We start from the raw sequence: 26,379 nt of genomic DNA on the forward strand, positions 1-26,379 counted from the left end.
AAAAGTGTCAAAAGTTATAATAAAATTGATGGGATAACCTCAAAAATAGCTTTCTATAGATTTTTAAAGAGCCTGTAATTATTAAAACGGTTGAAGAGGTGCAATGTAACTAGAAATGGAACTAGGCCAAATAAGTAACGTAGCGACAGAACTGCTGTTCGACCCTAAGTTTCTAAAGTAGTCCTATATCTTAGCCCGTCTAAAATTACTCTTAGCTCTTCTCAGATCAGGGCTCATTTGAACTGCTCCTAGCTTCAAGCTGAAGAATGCCGTTGGATGAGAGATCAAACTGTTTTCAGTTCATCGCAAATTAAGCTCTTCATTCTCACTTGTGTACATTGGTCATTGTAAATTATCTTACGTTGATATAATATTAATTATCAACATCATCGTTTTAGCCGTAAGATGTCTACTGCTAGATAGCCTCCCCTATAGATATATCAACTAGAAGCAAGCGGCTTGCCACAACATTAACTAGGTCGTCTGTACTTTTTGTGGGCAGTGGGACCGCTGCCCTTCTTCGGCTTGCTTGTCGGTTTGTGGTCTCTATTCCATAATTATTACCATTCTGGCCCCAGCAACCATCTTGCATGGTTATAGTTGAAGTTGAGGCTATTAGCCCGGGGCTTTTACTGTCCCATCGGAACTGAGTTCACGGAACGAAGGGGTCCATGAACCTAAAAATAAAACAAAAGCTCGACAGATGCATTCCAGTTATACGAAGTCATTTGCACGTAGTAAACCATTCTACCTGAGTAGAGCTGCGTAGTTTTGTTGTTGCGTATGTACAGCTTAGGACGGCAGTGTGCCCCACAGGCGAGCTAAGAAGGCATTCGGGTCCAACCACGGTTCGCCCACGCTGTTCGCCGTTAGGGAGCATGCGGCCGCCCCCTAAGAACGGGTGTTATGGTTGCAACCATCTGTTGTGCACACTATGTGACCTGCACACTACCATTTCAATTTGCCAATCCGTTGAGCTAAGTAGTTCGTGTATAAAATTTATACTCGAGATTCTATCGGCTCCATCGGCCATCGGCTTCACGAGCTTCTTCACGGATGCTTCACCCACTGTTGCTTCACATGAACAATTATTCAAGCTATTCTAATTTCGAAATCAATCTCGCTGCGAACTGCGAGCATAGTCTTTTGCTTTCTAGGTGACCTTGAGTCGTCTTACAAGGCCGATCGTAAACATTACATAAGTAAATATGGAGTACGTTGTACAATATCGTATGACACCTTATAAACATGTTCAGACCAACACATCAAACATAAGGGCGTGCCTTAATGTATTTCGATATCAAAAAGATCGAGTACAGGAATCGAAACGTTTAAATATATACGTGACTCCATTACGCGCCTTTCAGAGGCGACGAGATGCAACATCAAAGGGAGTGGTAGCGTTTTGAGAATTCTCTTTTTCTCTTTCCCGGTGTCAAGCCTTTCATCCGTTTTAAGTATTATAAATACGTTTTGAGTAACGAACTCGTCATGTATGTACACTTTTATATATTTCTATGCCAATTAAAATGTGCTATGCTCATTTATCTTCATAATATATCTATATAGAAGTGAATTGGTAATATGTGAAAAGGATTTAAAACGGCTCATTTATGGGCACCTTTCATAGCTTTTACATCTATTTCTAATGATCCTGTATAAAGTGGTCACTCTGAAATATATCACAATATTCTTTTATATATTTAACTTTTGGCTATTTAAATTCTACAGGGACAAATAGTAAACCTTAATTATTAAAAAAACAGATTTCAGAGACGATAATTCTTAGCATAATTTATTTATTAGTTCTAGAATAATTAATTTAGGATAGGTTATACTGAACAATAATTTGTAATAAATGAGCTATACATTCCTATTTTCAGTTATTAGACGCCCATTCCAAAGCCAGGACCAAAGATCGCTACGATGATCATTTTTATGTCGCTGGTGCATCTAGTGGAGGGTCCATCCATACCGCATCTACTGGCATCAGTATATCTACATATCAGTTCAGGCGGACTATTCTTCGAGCTATGGTAAACCTGGTTCTTGTGAGGATCTTCTATGTACAATCCCCCTTATATATACAATCATGCTATGCTAGATCTAATTAGGCATATGGAGTTCCGTAGACAAAAGTAGCTGACATAGTCTAGTGAATTAGCAAGTAAAAATAGCAAAGAGTAGGCTTTACAGGGCGGAGTACAGATGGTCGCTCAGGCTTTAAGATTCTGAAGTGGCGACCATGGAATCATCCACAAGATATGTGGACAACAGATGATCTTGTTAAGGCTTGCCGCTTCCAACACTTCTTATTGAAAATCCATGAGAGCAGATTGATGACGTACAAAATGTACTTTTCAATAACTAAAGTACACAAATAACCTACTATTTAATGTTGAAAATAATAATATTTATATTATGAAATCATGAGAGATTTATAATTTATTTAAATTGGTTTAAAAATAAATTAAAAGCCGATTTTAATCCACTCGTCTCGCTGCAATTTTACTTGTTAAGTGAAACGTTATTTTCAATAATTTTAATCTTTGCGAAAAAGTTTTTATACCGTTTCCCGGGAGAGAAGCAATTTACAGGATAAAAAATAATTAAGTTAAGAATAATGAAAAATACTTTTTCTGTTAGTATAGTATTAAGATGGTTACAAGAACTCTTGCAAAGGCCAATTAGACGAGTATGACGTAACATGTTTACTTTATCGCCAGAATGATATGTTACGTACAGAGGATATCATTATAACAACTTTAGAACGTCCGGCGCTGGAAAAGGATGGATTTACAATTGAACCGGTAGAAAGTCATCAGCAACAAGCGTCTTCCTAAGATATTAATGTAACCGTCTGTCTATATTGCAGGCTTTTTTCTATATTGCAGGTAGACTTGATACGCTGGTCCGCGATCTCCTCTCCAGAACCTCAAGACTGCAGTAGACATTTATTCTATAAGCCATGTAACCTATAGCCTATAGCCTTCGGTCATTCGAGTAAATACACTTTCTTCACCTTTTTTAGATCCTTTATTTTTTCTGTCTAGATTTACCCTTAAATTTGCATTTATTTGTGCTTGAGAAGGCACAACGCAAATAATGCTTAGCCGAAATTTGGAATGCGCAAGGCTTTATATTATGCACAGTGTAGAACCATATAGAACCTTGTCTATTTATTCAACTAAACACCATTACTTGTTGTTGATTTACCTTCAACCGTTGGCTTTCTAGATCATACACATCCATGTGGGACTATAAAGATAGAGTAAGCTATTGACCTGGATTATTTACCAGATGGTACCGTTCTTAAACATTATCATCATCATTCCGGCTATAGATCGCCGACAGCTGGATATTGTGCTTCTCTATAGATTTCCAATGACAAGAATTGGAAGCAGCATGCATGCAGCGTCTTCCAACTGTAATAAGGCTACCTGTTCACTTTGTGGGCAAACGTCTCATGTTCCGCTTGCCTGTTCTTGGATTCCACTCAAGAACCTTACAAGCCTAGCGGTCATATGTTGCGCGCAATGTGGCCAACATTAGCATGTTAAACATTAAAAACAAATTATTTTAAATAATTCGAACTATCGAATACGAATACGTTAGATCGAAGTCAAATCAGCATCCGTTCGTAAGTTGAGACGCAGCTAACAATGCCAACTTCGCGAATTGCAATGTAACTTGAAATTAGTTTCCGCCTCCCAATTTCTCAGTCGCGTTCAGTTTCTTAATATGAATGTAAAACATTTGTTACATATTGAATTCAATTTAATATTAACCGTAGGTCAAATATATGATTGGAACACATGATCACGGATTGAAGCATTCCTGAATGTTCCAATGCCTCGGGAAATCAATATAATGAGAAAATTTAAATAAACATCTTCATTAGTTACAGCATCTTTACTTGTAGTATCAACAAGTTGATGCCAAAAAAGTAAGTGTCAATGAGCAAACTACGAGCAACACCTGAACAAGAAGACTTCGACAAGTGTGATAGTGTCAGTTGAATAGCTGCTTTGTTTTCATCTCTTTTAAAAACCTTGATCTCAAGGTTCATGATTTCAATTATGAGCTCCGTGTTAGTGTCTAAGTGGTTTTGAAGAAAAACTACTGTACATATTTAATGTAATCAGGCGTTACCTTGCAGAAGTCCATCCTAAGTAAGAAAAGGACCAATATTTAGCCACTTCCAAATAAACAAGCTGCATACGGATTTATCAGCGGGCTGGCGGGCGGTGCACTTTGTTGTACGACTACCACTGCATGTGCAGAAGTGGCTAAATATTGGTCCTTTTTTACTATTGTACATATTAATGCCTCCATATTCCTCCTCCTTGAGCGTTCACTTTTGAGAGTCGTGACTTCGTGAGGTTCAGTCTCAATTGCTAACCACCATACAGGTGATAAAGGAGGGGAATGCTGTGCAACAGCTGGAAGGTGCGCAAGCAAATCTCTCTAAACTTCTCCTCCTTGCGTCATTCTCTTCTCTTCTTAGTGTTGTGACTTCACGAGGTTCAGTCTCATCTAGTTAATCATCATAAGAGTAGGTAGTAAGGTAATATTGTATTATTACGACGGGACCGCTTAAAAAGGCTGAAGCTCACCCACACAGCAGAGAGGAGAAGGCTATGATGGGAGTTTCAGAGATCTAATTAGAAATGAGGAGATTCGGAAAAGAACCAAGATCACCGACGTAGTTCGAATGCACGTCTGAATTGGCAGGGGGCGGTAAATCGTTAATGCTAGTGATGGCCGTTGGACCGAACCCCTATTAGGGACGATGACGTAGTTAGTGGCGCAGAAAGTCGCTGCATGCAAGCAGCGCAAGACCGGTCATCGTGACGTAGTTTGGTGGAAGATTATGCCTTGCAGTGGGCATCCATCGGCTGGAAAGAAGGTGAAGGTGATAATGGAGAAGGATGTTATGCATTAGTTGGACTGTTGGCGAGTAATGAGTACTCTTCCCTCTTACGTCTTTCTCTTTGCATCTGGGAGTCACGACCTCATACAGTTCTCGCATTCAATTGCAAGTCACTATAAAGGATGTTTGGAAGGAGGCTACCTCGCATTTGTAAAATGGGCGTGAGCTAACGTCTTTATGCTGCTCCTACTTGATTTCCGTTCATTCTGAATGAGCGAATGACTGAAGTTAGTATGACATTTGAACTAGTTAAACCAGTATATAGAAGCTAGAGATAAAACTTCACCACAATAAGCTAACTAAAATCTTTCGACAATAAAGATGCGATTTATTATTCACAAAATGTACCCGAATTATATTTTGATTGTCGTCTATTCCCTAATGTGTCCTATGTTTGAATTATTTACAGCTCACGACATGTTATCGTTTCAAAGTAGTCGCTTCATGTGAAAATATTTATGCGGAGTAACATATTTGCTGTGAAGTGAGCAAAGATTTTTAACCCCCGGGACATCTCTAGCTTATATTATTCCATTCGTAGACATCCGAAAGCGAACTAAATCATGGAGTTATTAACATCTTTCCTACTAGAGGTTGTTATAAAAATTATTAATTTCAAGGTGACGGAGAAGAAATTATCGATGCCCTTGAAAACAAATCAGAGGAGTACGTAATAAATATTATGATTGCAGAGAAAGCATTTTTTATCTATTAATTTATTATTAGCGAGTATTCTACAATTCTACACTTTTGCATTTAAAATGATCTTCATTTTACGAATTACCCTTTAAAATACCCCGTATCCAATACGACATGTCCACAGCTGAGCATAGGCGTCCTCCACAGATTTTAAAAAAGACCGGCTGGAATCGTGCCGCATCTAGTATCTTCGCAAGACCTGACCATTCTCTCTATCTGACCATTCTGCGCGCCATGGGATCTGGCCATTGCCATTTCAACTTACCAGCCTGCTGGGCTATGTGATTTACTTTCGTTCGTCTTCTCATCCCTGTTTCGATCTCGTAGATAAATCCCAAACTACATCTCCAAGGATCGTAACTGAAATCTTGTCGGTTACGTCCGACGTGATAGACCACGTTTTCATACAAGTTTGTACTATGTTAACCTTTATATCCGTAGATGATGAATGTTTTTCTAAAATAAAGTCACTTGAGCCTAGTACTATAATTAATTACAGATTTACCTATTTTGGTACATTGATATGATAAGTTAATGGCCGTGGAGCCTTCGCCTGAGAACGCTATTTTACAAATATACTTTCATTGACACATTTTAAAGTTTATTTATTTTTGCTCTATGGTGAGATGATCGAGGCTCGTATAAATAGAAGGGAGAGATAATAAACGATAATTAATTTTAATATGTATTAATACGAATTTTAAAAACGCGTTTTTTATTGTATATTTTTAAAACTATTTTTTGATAGGAGGTTCCAAATATTATTTGACAGCAAATGAGTTATATATTCTTATTCTTTTGCGGCCGACAGATTCTCGATGAAAGGCCAAAGATCGTCATTATGATCGATCCTGCGCTGTTCTCGGTCAGCAACTTCCCTCTACCTTAACTGTGTTCGGTCTACCTAGTGGGGGATCTACCGACGCCACGTCTACCGGATCGTGGTCGCTACTTGAGAACCTTCCGACACCATAGGCTGTTGGTTGCACGAACGATGTACCCAGCCCACGGCAAATTTAGACGAGCATTTCGTTTTCTTCTAGCATAGCTCTCTCTAATGCTCTCTGAATAGCGAAAAATATTCGCTGTTATTATTGTTGGGTCATACATAATTGTAAATAGCATCTGTAATACAAACCAGATAGATCACAACAGGCTTTCAATTTCCTCGTCAATAAACAAGAAAGAAATATAAAGTGGTTTTCGACAGCAAAGCAAAACGCGTGAAGCTGTAACACATATAAATCATTTTATATTACTTTAACATTTCATGTATTATGAAGAGTGGTAAAAATTTGCGATTTACGATCATAGCTCGCGTATTCGATTCCCGACAGGCAATACATTACGTACGTACAAAGCTTTTACAATAAATTCCTTTTTAATGCCTTTAAATTATCATGCAATGTTTTTAAAATGTTCATCATAAAAAAACGTCTAAAAAGTTTATAACAATGTGAAATTATTTTTAATTTATAGTAACAACTTGAAAATAAATTGCTTAAACAATTGTATTATGAATATGTTTAGAAAAAAATCCGAACTAAGTCTATGGCGAGGTCTTCTCAAATCAGAACGCGTGAGGAACCTTTTTTGGTTTATTTTTAGTTGCAGGGTGTCATAATATTGTTACGTGTTAGGATGGGACTCAAATTAAAATGCCACTTAAACTCAAAAGATGAGTTATTTTAATGCGCGTTAAACATAGCAATGGATTAGTCCACTATTCACACTCAATTCCATAACTACGGAAACACTAGACTGTAACTCCGCGAACACTGCTTTACTTCGAAACCCGGTGAAGTCCTAAATGTCATTTTGTTATCGCTTTGTATCTTTGACAAGATTTCAGACGATAATCTTCTTGGCTTCCACAAGTTTGTTCCTTAAATATCGTTGACAGGTAATTTCTAGACGGTTCGACGCGGTGTGAAGAGGTGAGGTAAAGAAGTAAAGAAACTATAAAGCCACTTGTAGAACGCGCCTCTGTTGTAGTTTGTACTTTAATGCAATAAAAATGCAATAAAGCTAAGGACTCATGTACCGCAGCGTGGAACCTGCATAACTTTATTACCTTAATTACCCCACCTGCACTTTTTTGAGGTTGAGCCGTCAGCCCCGATTGGCTCGTTCGTGGAGTTCGTCTTTTGTTCCCGGTTGTCTCCTTTATGTCTTTTTATTGAATAAGAGATATTATTGTATAAGAGGAGCTTAGTTTAATTCTAGTTGGTATCAAATTGGGCTCTTTTTTGGATTTGTCTCTTTACATATATAGGAGGTCCAATGTCCAATTTTTTACAACAATCATGACAAAACAAACCTTTCGTGGGTGAATATTCTCGTGTGATATGTATCAATGAAATCAGAATAATAAAAATGTCATCTTTAAGATTTACGTATCCAGATAGTTCTGCAATTTAACTTTTTTAGCTATAATTAATAGTGTTACACAATTTCCTTAATAAAAGTCACACATATGTGCACAGATTAATAAAACAATAATGTATTAGATAACATGAAGTAGTTAAAGCCAAAACTAATATTAATGATAAAAAATATACTATACATATACACACATATACATAAAAAGAACGTTTATGGACTAATGATCATTATACTGTAAATGATTTTACAGAAGACTTCGTCCGCGTGGAATTCAACAAAAATATTTACTTTATTTTTTTTTTTCGTTGAAGAATTTTACTGTCAAAGTAGCCTAAGTTACTCCTAATTACATCAGCTATCTGCCAATATAAGACCCGTCAAAATCGGTCCAGCTATTTCAGAGATTAGCCGGAATAAATATTCAGACAAACAAAAATTTAAAAAAAAATGTTTTCGTCTATGTACCGTATATAGATTCACATGCATGTAGTAAGTGAAAAGTAGTTATTTTAATATTAAAAACAGACACTCCAATTTTATTTATTCGTATAGATAACAATTAAATATTTTATTTTATATACATAAAATTTACTCTATGGTTTTATATATTTAAAAGTATATAGAACGGTAGAGAATATTTTATGTTACATTTATTTTCTGACACAGATCGACGTCAATATGTGTAATCGATCCTATTTTAAATAAAGAATTCTTGTATTCGAATTATAAAAACCGTTAATAACATTTGGTGTATTAAATTTAATTCACGTATTGTGTGTTAAATTATGAAAAAACTGTTGAAATTCATGTCTAATGTAATGTAAATAAACTTTATGCACTTCTGTCAACTGCATTGTGGATAGCGCTTGCTTGCTTTAGTATATTCCGTAGATTAAATGTAATTTTCAGTATAACACACATAATATTTTTGGTTTACTACAGTTCCATTCTTGTGAACTCTAGTATACAAGCTATAGACGTATCAAATGTAATACTAAATTTAAAACAGGATAGATTGGAAATACATGTAGATTTAAATAGGTGAATATATAGCTCATTTGTCAGCAAAAATCTTTTACATTTATTTCCAATAAAGTGATCACTCCGAAATGTGTTACATTACTTTATGTTTTAATTGGAATTCATGAAGCCTATAATTTTCAGTACAAACTCTACAGAGATACATGGTAAACAATGATTATTTTTAATATGTAGTAATTTAAATTTTGAAAATGGTTTTTCTTACTATACTATCATTACATTATTTATTGTTGCTGAAACCATTGTTTTCTAGATCTGCTCTCATGTGACAAAATAATGCAACCTGGGTTACGTAGATAAAAAAAACTGGGTTACGTCATTTAGCTGTGCACATGCTCATTGAAGTTCTCGTATATTAATCTATCATATAAAGCAGTGATTCCCAAAGTGGTCTATATCAACCTCTAGGGGTCTATGACAACCTGCAAGGGGTCTACGTCAGTGAAAAAAAATATAGGGATCCATGAAATGAAAATGGGGGTCCACGATAGTGGATCTCAACACATACACTGATAGTACCTATTCACTTACATCGTACTATCTTATAATATTAAAACATTTACATTATTTATGAAAGTACCTATGAAGTAAAAAAATTATTATATATGTTTATAAAATTGTGTAAGTTGTAGGATACAAAACAGATACAAAATTTTATTTTGAGTAGTTTTAATTTAAATTCAATTAATAAATGTATAAATTAACACGTGTTTTTACTATAAGTTTTTAACACTAAACTTCACTTTACACACAGTTAGAAATTTACAGGAAATCAATATCAGGTAAGTAGGGGGTCTACCCAACACGGAAAAACATGGTAAGGCGTCTACGACACAAAAAAGTTTGGGGAACTCTGATATAAAGTATGGATTTTTTTTTTCTCTATTATAAAGCGAACCAAAATAACGTATAAACGTAGTTACAGCATTCTATCGTATCATCTATTTTTTGGAAACATTAGGAGCTAATTGCATCAATGCCGTCTTAAAGCGGATCATTTTTTGAAAACCTTGTTGTTCAGGAATCGGGTTCTGACTCTGTAGACGTGGAGTGAAGGGTACCTATTAGGTGTTATATTTAATGACAAATGTGTATGTTATTTGAGGTATTTTGCATGTGAATTTCATTTAAAACTTATTATACACTAAACACACTTTATTCTATTTTTTTCTTCTCACGTAACCAACCTTAATATAAAAAAATAACGATTTTAATTCAAATTTAGATTAATTTTAAATATCAAGGTATATTTGTATAAGTATATTATTATATAAGAATAAATAAACATTAATTTTGAAAAAAGAAGTATTGAAAAGAAGTTTCTTAAAAAAAATTTGTACTTTTAGTCCCTTCAAGAAAAAAAATATATACCAAATGTCACTAGGTCTAATAAGTAGTCCTGCAAATTTTTAATACAATCTGTCCATAGAATATAAAATTAATATGATAATTATAATTTAAACTTTTATCTCAACTTTGCTACTTTTGGGTTGCGTTATTTTTACATAAGATGGCAGAGATACCATACATTAATTGATAGCGTACATATAAAATCTTTTACATCAATTTTCAATCACCCCGTATTTTATTATAGATAGCACGATTCATTACCATGTGTAGAAAAATTAATAATTTTACCACGCCTGACTCTAGTTGGGAAACCTATCAAGGTACACCACAAGCACTTAAATCTCCAGGAAAAACTAAAGAAAATGCTATACCAAACTTCACATGGACTTGTAGCGTTCACATGAGAGTGGCCAGTATTACTACTCGTACTAAGGTCACAATACTTTCGACAATTAAATTTATCTTGCACATTCGAATTCAAACTCGTACAACGATTTAAAATTCGAACGCCAGTAGTGATAAAGTCGCTGCCATTGTATTTGAGTTAAAATTGTAAATATTACAGGATTTTAAACAGTTTCAGTATGTAATATACACTACCTCAATTACAACTAGCGTTCATTTTATTCGCCATACAAGAAGGGACAAATATCGCATCCTACGCGTATATAGATTACTCTCGTAATATAATTAAAAATTAACAAAAATTAATCATAGTGGCAACATAACTCCTGAAGATGCCCCGTGAAGGGGTGAAACACGTGTTGAGTAATTTGGCGGTGGCGGTTGTGTGATTCACATTGTTTGCCGTATATGCATTTATCAGCGGGCTGGCGGGCGATGCACTTTATTGCACGACTACTACTGCATGTGCGGAAGTGGCTAAATATTGGTCCTTTTCTTACCTCCATCGTTCTACGCGCTATGTGGTCTGCCTTTTTTTGGTATTGGGGGGGGGGGAGAGGATGTTCTAGATTGACCTAAGATACCCTAGCCCTCTGGAGGAAGGACACAGTAATGTTAGATTCCTACTCAGAAACACCTCCCGGGGGTGGTCGTCTTCAATACATTTGCAGAGGCCGCTGGATCAATTACGGAACTCACAGCTGTCCCTCAGTACTATACCAAGACAGATCCTATGAGGAAGCTGTGCCTCTCACAACATCCTCGCTATTCCGCAGCAAAAAGAGACCTCTTCGCGTTGCTACCCTTCTCGGGTTGGTATTGAGTTGTCGATGAATTGTCGATGTCACAGAAAGAAGACCCCCACCATCAATGCCCACAAACCTGATGCCTTTAGTCGCTTCTTACGACAGGCAGGGAATAATGCCCTGTTCCAGGAAATACGGGCTAAATCATTGAAGTTGCCTGTCTACTGCGATTTCAACTAACCAATTATCTTTTTCCATTATATCAACGGAACTTATTATTCTATTTATTATTATTATTATTTCAATCTAAAGATATTACCAGCATAGTTGCTCGATGTGAGGTACCACGTTTCACTGCCGAAAAATTACGATATTTATTCCTTGTTAGAAGCTAAATAGCGTTTTGCTTTATTTATCTATATAAATAAAAATTTATCACTTAATGTGTTCCTAAATACAAAAGTTGAAAAGGCATCTATCCATATATCTTGTGGCCATCAATGAAAACACAGACGGGCAAGGACAGATGATCCTGATAATAAGACCTATGTAAACGCGATGCACGCCGCTTCCAACTGATGCTATTATAAATCTATAGGAGAAGCCTATATCTAGCAGTGGACTTAGTTTGAAATTAAAATAATAGAGAACTCTTTAAAATCCTGCGCCGGTCAATATGTAGTACATTTGTCGAATGATTTGTACGGAGAATACTCGTATATTAGAAAATACGCAAGCATGCCGGGTAGCAAGCAAAATCCACGCTAACAATGCCAACTTTGAAAATTGGAACGCTACTTGAAATTAGTTTCCTGGCTGCAGGCGTGCGCTGCTGTTTAGTTTCTTGATACAAAATGCAAGGAAATCTATAAGTTACAGCTCTAACTTTCAAATGTCTTTTCCTTGCTTTTATTTTTATCATATTCCAATGTATTTATTACATACTTTATTGTAGTATTATTATATACCTAACAATAAATTAATTTCGTTCTAACGCGTCACGAGTGCTTCAAGGGAAAAGCTTATAATCTGAAAGAGAAGAAATAGTTACCTTTCTTTTTCCATTTGACGTTCCGCTGTCTTCTATTTCTTCTTCGGAGCCAACAGTTTATCCTTCACAGTGGCGATGTGAAAAGGTGCAGGAGGTGATAAAAAACAAAGATGGCTTTGAATATTAGGTAGCTACATCAAGATCCTGTCTACTATAAACCAAAATTGGTTCTTTATTGCAATGGCAGCCTAGTAACAGGTATCTGAGACTCGCGATGGTAGGTAGCGGGTTCGATTTTATGGATACAATCTTGTATGACTAACACTTTGCGCATTAATTATATAGTATTGCAACTGCTCACAAACAATATCTAGAAGATGGACAGTAGCGCCCTCTGCATACCATGATACCGCACTGCAATCACCAGCCCCCAATTATCGTATATCCCTCACCTCATCTTTTGGGAAGGTTGTCCCAGTGGGCGTCTATGGGCTGAAAAGATGACGATACTCTTTGAAACTTGTATTTATCAACCATTTATGTTGAGACAGTTGAAACAAAAGTTCAAGGGATATAGAATAGTCCACCACATTGGCCAATTGCAGAAGCGGTGGAAGGCCTTGTAGAGGTGGTTCCTAGTTTGTGTGTGTGCCTAGTGGGAGAGAGTAACGAAATGAATACGTATTTAACGATACTTTGAGAGCCGTCATAATAAAGTAAATAGTTTTCGCCCGCTCTGGCCGAGTTCGCTCGTCGTTTAAGTTGGCTTATGAATATTTAGACCATTTGTCACTGCCTGCCTAATTGTGTTATGAAAGTTTCGTTTAACATTGGAAACCGAAGGGTAATTTTCCACAGAAATAATTTGATTATAACGATCTTGCTCCGCTGCGGTAAAGCTTTCCGTCATTTAAAACGGAATAAATAAACATTATTTTATATTTAGAATTCGAAAACTGTTTATTTAAAAGAAATACACTGATTTTTTTGTATTTTTTTTTGTTTACACTATCATTATTGTAATTATATTTAATGGAATCAGGCGTTACCTCGCGGAAGTCCAATCCAGTCCAATATTCCGCAAATGCAGTGGTAGTCGTGCAATAAAGTGGACCGCCCGCAAGCCCGCTGATAAATGCGTATGCGGCAAACAATGCGAATCACACAACCGTCACCGCCAAATTACTCAACACGTTTTTCACCCCTCCACGGGGCATCTTCGGAGTTATGTTACACCGATTAGTGCCAAACACAGAGTCTCTCTATTGTTTGCCGTTTCTCTATTACTTTATTGCACGACTACCACTGCATGTGCGGAAGTGGCTAAATATTGGTCCTTTTCTTACTTATTGTAATCATTGCAGCCGATGGTAATTCACTGTTGGACATTGGCCTCCTCCACATATTTACAATTAGGACTGTAAACAATGTTTTCCGAATACCTTAATAAGGTTTACAAATGACCTTTATATTAAATAACATATACGTATATATAAATTGTATTAATATGTCGGAATAATACAATAACACACAGTTTCGGAGAACCAACTTATATTCGACTAACCGCGTATGTTTAAAGCTTGACGCTTCGTCGATTCGAGCGACATTTCATGCAATGAAACATTTCGAAATAAGAACAACATTGATCCTCCCAATTTAAAAATAGAAAGCTATGTTATCGATAAAAATGATTTCATCAAATAGCATCAGTGATAGTGAACTTAAAAAAGTTACGAACTTATTTAAATGATTATCTGTAATTGATTAGACGATGTAGCTAAGGTCGCGGGATATCGCTGCGCAAGAATAGTCATTGCGGCGATTTTTGAGGCAGGTCTACATCTTAAAGTGAGTGTCTATCGGCTAAAGAGAAAAAGAAGAATTGTGCTATTCTTATTGGTAAATAAGCAACTTCAGTTACCAGTTGTAATCATCTAAATTACATTGGTGATGTCGGCAAAGTTAACATCATCATCACCATCAACAAATATTGCCACAATAACCGATCTTGCACTACACGACATAGACTTCCTGCAATCTGAACTCTGTCGTCGTCGTCGCACATGCACGGATGCGCAGTGCCCTAGAGACTGAAACAAAGCTAAAGATAGACACAGAGAGCATCGCCGTTATGATGAGCGACGACAACCTTCGCCCATCATTCCTATCTTTCGCTCGTGGGGCGAGTGATACGGTTGAAAGAAATAAAACTATATAGAATAAGGTACTTAATAAACTCAGCACAAAATAAATTGTTAACTAATAATAAGATATAGAAAAAGAAATGTGTAATAAAGAATTATGAAAGTAAAATAAATGTGTAAATAAAGATAAAATAAATGTAAGATAAAATTAAAGAATAAAAATAAATAAAATGTACCTAGCCACCTTAGAGTAAGATGATGGAAGAAAGGCGAGGAAAGAAAGAAGGTATAAAAGAGCAAAACGAAAGATATTGAGAAGGACAAAAGTAAAGAATTAAAGATATTGTGACGCGTGAAAGAGTGATAAGTAAAGAAAAGACTGAAAAAAAAATTATTATAAAGTCCCTAATCCCAAAAAGTTAGGGGTACGAGAGGCCCCCAATAGCGGGTGCCAAAAAAAAGAACTCTGTCGTCAATCCACCATTTTTTTTCTCGTGGGGAAATCCTGCATGGGATACCCCTGGGCTGCGGGGGCAATGAAAGGATTATGCCGGACTCCCACCGGCTAAAGCTTCACGGTCTTCTTGAACGCCTTTTGTTAAACTACGGGAACGCTTTCGCATACTACTGCAGTTTGAATGGCGATGGCCTAATGCTTCAACTCTTTAATTGCAGCGAATTACCCCGAAGCTAGGCCATGTTAATGGGGTTGGAGAATGGCGCGTTATAACACTCTCCGACGTCCAGGTCTCTGACTACGGATGAGGACATCAGATGTTCTTCCTCTCTATCTCTCGGCAGTCTCCTTCTGCAACATCACTTTTTCGCAGAAGGTTATACCAGCACTCCATGACTGCCCGTTCTTTACCATCACCTTAACAAAGTAACGATAGGTCATTTCTCACAATATCGTCTGTTCATCTAGAGGTAGCCCACACAGGCCGCGTCTATTCTGAGCTGATGCTCGAGGTCCTCGTCAAGAATCTTTTAACTCCAACGTCCGTCAGTTGCACGATATACCCTACTCATATCGTCCATGGTAAAATCACCCTTTTTACACACTCTGATACATGCATCATAAGTAATATAATTGTTTGAACTTATAGTAGATAATTCAACATAAATGCAGATAAACTTGAATGGAATATAAAATCTCTTTTGAATCCCCGAAGCCCAAAAGTTTTTGGTTCGTCTGTCATAACACGCAAAGCAGAATTCATTTTAAGCGGTACATAAATTTGTAGTATCATTAAATATTCTCTTAGCGTAGTTTAGAGTAGTTTCATGTTTTCATAAATATTAATTTGCAACATCTTTATTTAACACCAGTAAGTAACTAACCGTACTCGTCACAAGTTATTTACTTCATGAACTTATGTTTTAAATTCTAAAGTTATTGTTATTTCTTATACATTGCCCCCGTGGACCTCTCGTTATCATATCTAGTTTTTCAGACGGAGCCTTATGCTTTACGTAAATATTTTTTCATTTTATTATTTATCGACATTCTCTTTCTTTCATCCTTCTCAATTTCTTTCTCTTTTTTCTTCTTACATTCGCTACATTATCTTTCGTACTCACGCCACACTTTCCGCAAATCTATATTTTTTATTTTTCCGTTATTACTTTCCTATTACATTCTTTATTAAGTTTTCTTTATTTAAAACTTTCTCATACATTACATTGCTTTGTAAAGTTATAATTATTCCTCATTATACTAGTGAATATCTTATTGGAGATATGTTTTACTTCTATTTATTATATATTCCACCATTTTTATGGCGGAATCGTAGAAAAATGTGACGGTTCCATCGTCTCCAATAAGGAATGCCACAGTTTGCTCTTATTTCTCCGTATACGAGACAGCAAGTGATCTCTTGCAACACTGTCTGGTCCACCGCTGACTTAAATATTATTAGCAGAGTATTTAAATTACTATCTGATACTATATCAAATAAGACTAATAATTAATATCTGTCTTAGATCATTGTTGCGGATTTAATCACTTGACAATTTGTGTGAATCATTTAAAATTATCACCGTTTTTTAACAGTGATTCGCTGCTAAACATAAGACTCCTCAATAATATTCCTTACGACCATTTGCACACTGCATCTGGATTTCTAGGTTCTGAAACCTTCCGAAGGACTTAATAAAGTATGCCCAAATATCCATTATATATGGGGTTTGGTTAATTTACAATAAATAGGCTTGCGTGGTTCTTTTCACAATCGCATTTTATTACATCCCAATTCTAACTTACAACTATTTATATTTTTTTAAAATATTATTATTTAAAATAGCTTGATACAACACCATTACAGCTGTAGTGGGTTCACAGCTGGGCATAAGCCAACCGCATAGATCTCCTATAGGACCGATTAAAAGCGGTCTGTATCCAGTATCTTTTGAAGACCTCACCGATCTTTTTTATGGATATACATAGCGGACTTTGAGTTAATGTTAGTCTATTGATTTTTAAAAGGTGTTTTCCACATTGGTATCTTTTAATCTAAGAGACGTGAGGTAATGTAAAGGTTCTATTATTTAATAAACAGATGTCGGTGTCATTAGGGGAGATAAGAAAGACCCGTAGCAGTCACAGTACATTGTGTTAATATGCTTTCATACATTGTCATTTTAGTTATATATATATACATTTATTTCGATACAATACGCTTAGACTTAAGGAAGATTTAATTATACTTTACGTATGTTAACATACTTTTACTTTGTACTACTCACTTTTAATTTGCAACAATACACTTTTCCATTGTAACAATGCACATGTGACAATAAAATTGTGGTTTGCGACAATATAATTGTGTATTCCTTTTCTTCGAAAGAGCTTGTAAACGACGAAATAATACATTGTAAAGTTTTTAACAGCTACCACTATTGCCGGCTCGCCACTAATTGCGGCGTACCAATTTATCAGCGGACCACAACGTTCTGCCGAAATAAAGGAAATTAATGCTCCTATTTTCCACTTTCACGGATCGTTAGGAATTATTCTAATGCGCTCATCAACAACCATTCCACTTGCAATCCTAGTAATGTAACAGTTAACGCTGAAGATTTTGAGAATATTTAAAAAAGGTACAGGTTGAATAGTTATACGTGTATGCTTGCAAAGAGTTGAACAATTAGTGCATTAGCTGTCAATTAATGTACACCACACTCTAATCAACAGTTCCAAAGATAAGAAATGAGACAATAACGTAAAATATACGGTAATAAAAACCGATATATAAAGATTGCTATATGTTAAAATTTAATATTATTTATCTGTCCTTGCGAATTTTATAATAGCAGAAGTTATTGGCCTGATGCATTTCACAAAAAAATATGTCGCCTATTTTAGAATAATCATAACACAGGGTGATTGGAAATACGTGAAAAAGCTTTACAGGTTTTAGTGCCAAACGAGCTACAATTTCATCCCTGTGAAGCTTTTATAACTATTATGAATCATTTAAATAAATGTTTATATATATATATATATATATATATATATATATATATATATATATATATATATATATATTAAAATGATTACACAATATGTTAAGAAAACTTGATGGCGTTCTCTGTCTCCCGTCGGGGAAGCGACGATATCACTTCTCATCCTGTCTTCCAGTTCTACTTTCCACTCTAATCTTTCCCGTAACGAATATCTGACAGCTTGTTACGTCCACTACGGTTTGGTTCACATAGGTCACTCAATGAATCCTCTGTGCCCCGTGAACATTTAACACAGAACCGTGTACAGATACATAGCATAACATTAAACGTACACCTACCAAAAACAGTCACGATTCTCATTATTAAAGGACACGCAAAAAAGTAATTTAAATGAACGATAATAAAGGTACTATATGATTAAAACATTGTAAATACTTACGTAACTGTTAGTTCAAAAATTAAATCTATTAATTAGTGAAACGGGCCATCGATTACATATGTAGTAATGTTACCGCATAAACATCAAGGCTTTGAATATTACGTTAACATACAGGCATCAGTGGACCTCTGCGGTCTTAATATATCCGATTAAATGACGTCATCGCATCATCAACGAATACATCGTATTTATTACATATAAATGATATTATTTATTACAAAGCGTAATTGATTATATGTGGAAAGCTTTCACACCTATTTCTAATCATCTGTCTAAAATTATCACTGCGAAGTATATTATATTGAGAGCTCCGCATTTATCACATGTTGCAGGGAGATAATAAATGATATTATAAATAGGAATAAATAAGGTCGGGTAAGAACTAAATATCTAGTCAGAACATAAATCAAATTAAAATCATAATGTTGTAACGTGTAAAAAATTTGAAAAGTAATACGTTACTGAAAGCAGACAAAAGAAATTTAAATAATGAAAAATTGTTTCTACGATACTGCAGAAATTGTGCAGAAGGGAATAAGTTGAGATATGGATGGATGAAAAGAATGAAAAAATACGAAAGAAATTCAGGAAAACAGACTAAAAAATCAAAAGAAAATGAGATTCGTAGAAGAAGATATCTGAAAACATAAGAAACAACTGAAAAAAATTAAATTGAAAAATAAAAATATGAATGAAATATGAAAAATTAAACGTGAGTCATTAAAAAGTATGTTACTTTTATTTATTTGTTCTCATGGAATGTGATAGCCTTGTAACTTGTTGTTAAACAGTAATTAATATATCTTAATCCCCATTTTAAAACGCCTTTTTGTACTTTGTTAAAATAAGAATATTTATTATTTCTGAAGTAATAGATTCTCGGATTCGATGTACATTAAATGATTGACTAAAATGAGCTTTTGAAAATAAAAGATAAAGATTCTCTACAGACGAAAACGTTTTGGATAACTGTGTGGTCTTCTTTCTGTTTCTTTGTCTCGCGAATAATCTTTTTGCTCTTTAGTATTTACTATCTTGCCGGTTGAAGAGCACTGAAGGCATTTAGCGTAGTCATCTGCAACGGTCCGTCAGACATCTCGGCTAGAGTTGTTACTTTAGATCAGTGATTCCCAAAGTGGTCTATATCGACCCTTAGGGGTCTATGACAACCTGCAAGGGGTCTACGTCAGCGAAAAAAAATTTGGGGGTCCATGAAATGAAAATGGGGGTCCACGACAGTGGATCTCAACACATACACTGATAGTACCTATTTACTTACATCATACTATCTTATAATATCAAAACATTTACATTATTTATAAAAGTACCTATGAAGTAAATAATTTATTATATATGTTTATAAAATTGTGTAAGTTGTAGGATGTTGGTATTCGCTTTGTGGTCGCAATATATTTTGAACTTGTAAACGTACGTATATTTTACATAACAGATACAAAATTTTATTTTGAGTAGTTTTAATTTAAATTCAATTAATAAATGTATAAATTAACATGTGTTTTAACTATAAATTTTTAACACTAAAGTTCACTACAGTTAGAAATTTACAGGAAATCAATATCAGGTAAGTACCCCCTACTACCTAACACGGAAAAATATGGCAAGGAGTTTACGACACAAAAAAGTTTGGGGAACTCTGCTTTAGATCATGGATGCACAGACCGCGGCCCACGGACCGCATGCGGCCCGCCGGTCGAATACTGGTGGTCCGCCGACAGCAAAAATAATACTCTCGTACATTCGAAAAATATTGAATTCTATTCCAGAATAAAACCAAAAAAAAATAATAACCTATACTTTTGGCAGCCGGCCCGCCATCAGTTCATGATTTGCCCGAGTGGCCCCTAGTCTTAATAAGTCTGTGCAACCACGCTTTAGATATTTTACGCTTAGACTTCCAACTGATCAAGAGTCGATTTATCTTAAAGACGGAGCCATTGAGTCCGTGGTAATAAACGCTCCATCCCATTTTTATAGTCCCTTTTTCGACTTTCCCTGACTTAAGTACACAGGGCCTATTTTTAACAAAATAATTTTTTCACAGATTTAATTTTTGCGTTCTCATTCTTTCTCTTTTCAATGTCAATAATTCATTCATCTTTTATTCGTCACAAATTCTTTCATTCCTTTCATTTTTTCCTAATTCTTTCATTCATTACCTCACTTTTGTCGCCTTTCCACTAGAACTCTACAGGTTAACATTTTATTTTGTTTTGCTTAATTCTTATTTCATTTCTTCATAATTTGATACTGACTTTCCTATTTTATTTACATTTATCACAGATTTATTTAACTTGACTAGTCGTATACACTTTTGTTTATTTCCTACTAGTTTCTTTTTATGATTTCTCCTATGATCCTTCTGCAGCGCGTCTTTGTGTTGAAAACACTAAATAAATATTTGTCTATCTGTCTACATAGCCTTTATAGTTGTAAATAAAGAATAACATTAAACATATATATTAATATAATTTCATTACAATTACTCGTACTTAATATAAAAATCTATCTGCGAGAAGATTTGTGTTTTGGAAGCAGGTGGTGTTTTCCGAACATTACAATGCCACAGGCATAAAAGCCTAAATAACTTATTATGTTTATATAGAGTTAATATTTAGGTTATAAAGTTATTTAACCAACGGGACACAGAGCAGAAAACTAAATTAGGTACACAGCTGCACATGTTTATGCCGACGGCAACGAATTTGCATTTGGCGCACAGAATAATGTTTTTGTTAACAGTTTTGCGGCCGACGGAGATTTAGTTAGTTTTGATAATGGTAGAACTATTGCCGAACTGATTATGGATGTAAAGTGCTTGGATAATTTCGTTTCTATTGTATTTTATACGGATTGTCGATGCTTGCGCCGACTGCTTCTGGTATCAGGTATCTTAACTGGCCTTATAAACGTCTGTTTACTTTTTATTCTCACGTTTTCTCATTTCTACCGCTAAGTGGCAGAGACATTTTATAATGAGGGGTTGATAATTTTTCGGATTGATTTTATTACTTATTTAATATCATTTCTTCCTTATCTGTTTATTCTTTTCGTATTTGTTTTACTCATAAACAGGGTTTTTATTTAAAAAAAAAAAAACTCAATCATTGATATTACTAAAACCTTTTTTTATGTCAAGAATATTTTTTTTTTATTTTATAAATCAAATGAGCATATTTAACTAGTTCAAGTTTTAAATACCTGTTTCCAATCTACTTATATGTTAAAAAATACAATATTAAAATCTGGTAACGTCATTTTCGTTACACACATATTCCGCCTGGAATCAAATAAAGCGGCCATGATTCATATACCACGCCGACTTTATATTTTTATGATAACCATTATTAAATTCGAAATTACAAAGAGTAAAAAGGTGAATTGCCCTCACGTTGAGTGCTCTAAACAGAGGCACGAGGCGGGTATGAAATAGCTCTGTTGAATTTTCACACGTGCGTAATAAAGACTCCCGTGGCGTAATATCTCCTTGTATTTGCATTATGCTACCCATTTCATAACGTTTTAAGCCTGCGTTAACAGGATAAGTCGACTGTTGTTTATCTTTAAAATGATTTATGATGTTTTTTTTGTTGTCATTGACAAATGTTGTTTGCATTATAAGTGCTGGGAGACAAAACGTTGAAGTCAGTTACAACTGATCTCTTTTCTATAAATAAAGTAGAGGGCTGAAAATATCTTCAGCTGTGGAAAGTTCTCCTGCACAAAGTATATTAGTGGTAGTGCTCCACCTGGAAGGTCTTCGGCTCAACTGGGTGCTGCTATGTATGTAATTGTATATCATTATCGTCATCATTATTAGAAATCTAGATTTTTAGTAGTAACAGATGCAACAAAGGTCATCTTATATGTGGATCGCCTTAGTTGTGATTGTTAGTAAAACCTCTTTACTGTAACTAACCTAGAGTACTGAAAACAGCTACGACTATTAAAGAAAGTTATCCTTGCACTCATAAACTTCTTCCAATATTTTACGGTAATTTCGTTCCAGTATACTTATAAATATCCTATCAAAGCTTCGTTTTTTAGTTTTAAATCTTAAATTCAAATTATATTTTAAGTAAATCTTGTTAAAGCATTCAAATATTTTTAGTTGAACGAAATGTGAGAAACTTGGTTCGTTGACTCACTTGCAGTGTTGTTATTTTAATATATACATCAAATATTGTGAAATATCAATCAAAAGAGCAACTGTTTAATTTATGACCAGCTCTTCTTAACAGCCAGTGGTAGCTTACTACTTGTTGTTAAAAAATCAACAATTAAAAGTGCGAGTAAATGCATACTTAAATAATGATATTTTGATTTTGGAAATACAAATACATTTTTTATTATTAATCTGGCCATAAATATTGTTACAATGAAAAATCCCTTATTTTATTATATAGTACTATAAATTCGTTAGTTTATACATTGTCATGATAATATAAAAACATATATGTAGCACATTTAAAATTGCCGTCATTGGGTTTAATACAGTCTTTTGACATTTGAGGCATGTTATCGATAGTCACGTATTTAATGGAATCAGGCGTTATTTTGCGGAAGTCCATCCTAAGTAAGAAAAGGACCAATATTTAGCCACTTCTGCATATGCAGTCGTAGTCGTGCAACAAAGTACACCGCCCGCCAGCCCGCTGATAAATGCGCATGCGGCAAACAATGCGAATTACACAACTACCACCGTTAAATCACTCAACACGGGTTTCATGCCTCCACGGGGCATCTTCAGGAGTTATGTTATATCGATTAGTGCCAAACACAGAGTCACGAGATAGTCACTTACTCTCTTCATGGGATATAAAATTATCAAGGTATCTCAGACATGCCATACTCTCTAAAACTGGCCATAAATGGTAAACCAGCGCGTCAAGATTACTATTTGGAGTGGAACTTTATTTTTAATAATTCTAATTTGTATCGCTAGTGTTGTTTTTTTAAAATATTTTTTTTCACTAAACGAAGACAGTTGGGAGAGGATTGACGCTATTTGATACGGATCTTTCGTCTCCCAGCTGCGGGGCACGATATCGACACGTTCTATCATTATTTACAATTTTTCGTATACAATTTTATCTTATGGGTAAATACAGCTAAAGTTTATACATATTAACAATACAATATGGAAGTTTTACTCAATTATATATTAGTTGGTACATTATTTTATTTCAAGTCACTGCCCAATCGCTACAGACCATTAAATTCCTTGAGGTTTAGGATAATGTGCAGGGCGAACTCATCAAAAGATTCTGCCCTAGATTTTTTAATGAGGAAGTCCGGTAAATTGAACGGAGGTATATTAAGGTTTTCACATAAGGTCACGTGGTTACGTCTTTAGGATTCGAATCGGGAGCAGTGTCTGAGTAAGTGGTAAAAAGTCTGTACTGTGGAGCCGTCAGATGAGCAAGTATCGTTATCGATTATTTTAAAATGGTGCAGGCGCTGCTTAGTCCCCTTGCCGGATTGGTACAAGGACTAAAAAATAAATGCAAAAAATATTTACATTGTTTAAGAAATAAAATTTGAGCTTGTATTTAATGTTCTTTGGTGTTAAACTATCTCGCAATATTAAAATTTATCTATTAAAAAAGTATATTTAATAGTTTTTTTTTTTCATAAACAATGTCGCTATTTTTATATCCGCAGAATATATAAAAATTGACATTTCCCAATACGCGGGCAACATTTTTTTCACAATAGCAAGCATTGTGAACGCTTGTCAAGAGTAAATCAACATGTCAGTGTTGCCGTAATAAATTTTCGTACATCAGCTAGTCGCAGCTGGGAATATCAATTAAATACTGATACAATCTCTATAAAAAAAAATTAACAACTTTTTTTTATTTAATTCGTTCAAAAACATAAGTATAATCTGGCATTTACACTTTTTAATTAAACGTAAAGTGACTTTTCACAAAAAAGTTTATATATAAAAGTTAAAAATATTTCAGATAAATAATAAATATGTTAAACGTTGAAATACGCCATTATTATTCGGATTACTACGTATTAAAATTACTTATTATTCATTACGTGTCTCTGAAGACTTTGTATTGGCAGAAGTTATGATTCTATTACATAAAAAAATAATTAATGTTACTTATATGTGAAGAAGCAAAAGCTTTAAAGCTCTTTGCTGACAAATGAGCTACACATACACCACTTTAGAGCTTTTAACATAACCAATCCCCATGTCATCATCGACATCATTTATTCCTTTGTCCCCAAGATGAGGTAGATAGCGGCCACAGTACGTCGCCATCCCGAGCGGTCTTGAGCCTCGCGCTTTACTTCGCTCCACGACATTCCAACTGCCTTCACTTCTGCAGTGATCATCCGCCTATTCTAGGGCTCTTTTTTTAATGGCCCCCGCAATTGGGAGCCTCTCGTACCCCCTATCTAGTTTGGGACAGAGACTTTATTTACACATAACTTTTTCAGAGTTTTATCTTTATTCGTCACTCACTTTTATACTTCTCAATTTCTTTTATTCTTTTCTTTTATACTTCACAATATCTTGCAACTTTCCTTTCCTATTCTAGGGCTTGCCTCGGTATGAGATAAGGGTCCCTTCGAAGCGTGTAGCCTATCGCCGTATGCGGAACTCCACATGCGGCGTTTGATCTGCTGGTCGATCGGCATCTCACCGCAGCGCTTCCAGCGATCCACCTTGGAGACTTTCTCAGGCCGGTATATACCGTGAATACGGAGACAGAGATATCGTTGAGATATCTTTGTTTACCTTCCACGTCTCGCATCCATATATTAAAAAATTTAATAGTACCCCGAAAAAATGTAGACTGTAAGAAATATCATTAACAATATAATATTTGTCTGTTTTAAGTGATAAGGTAAGAAGCAGCTGACTTGGTTGAAAGTAAACATTTCAGCTTTAAAATATCTCTTGGTTTAAGTTAAAATGTAAGGTTTATTTACTTCTCACCGGCTAAGACCTCAATAAGAACATTTACCCTTCCATTACGAAACGTCAGCTTATTACAGCGGGGACACAAACATTGGCCCCTTATCCTTAAAGATTCAAAGGCCCAAGTTTTAGCCGTAATCTAACACAAAATTATGCTAACAAATAAGTAAGTATAATTGTATCTAAGTAGATTTTGACGAAAACACTTTAAACTTTGTGTAGCTTCATCTAAATTGAACTCATGGAAACAGAAGTTCTTGAGCTAAAAACTTTAGCAGATCATATTCCAGTTACTTCAATGACATTCGCACGAAGAAGGACTATACATGTTTAGGTGCATAATGTTATAACTCAAGTGTAGTACTACTCAGTAGTCGGGAGCTCGTGTGTCAATAAAAATATTTGCAATATTCCTATTTATCGCTAACTTCTTAATAAAATTTACGCCTAATTCATTATTTTATAATAAGGATTTCTTAATAAAATCAAATCAGAAATAAGCCCTGGACCATGAACAGGTAGACGTAGATGGGTACACCCCACTCCGTGTATACGATATAGTTAAGGCCGCAGGAAGTTTCTGCATTCGAGTAGTGCCAGACCGTCGTGGTGATCTTTTAGGAAGCCTTGCAGTTGGCGTTTATCGGCTGATATGAATATGATGATAAACAATGATTACTTACATCAATAATTTTATTGTTTCATATTCGGAAAATATTGTCAAATTATTGATGTTACTCTCTTTTTCATAATTTGTTTACGTTTTGATTGTAATGCTTTGTGATACACGATATCTTGTTTACTTTGATGAAGTAGATTT

The sequence above is a fragment of the Battus philenor genome, unplaced genomic scaffold, assembly GCF_028537555.1.
Source record: "Battus philenor isolate CCGP_79_NKW_IND1 unplaced genomic scaffold, ilBatPhil1.0.hap1 SCAF_17, whole genome shotgun sequence".
In the NCBI taxonomy this organism is placed as follows: Eukaryota; Metazoa; Arthropoda; class Insecta; order Lepidoptera; family Papilionidae; genus Battus; species Battus philenor.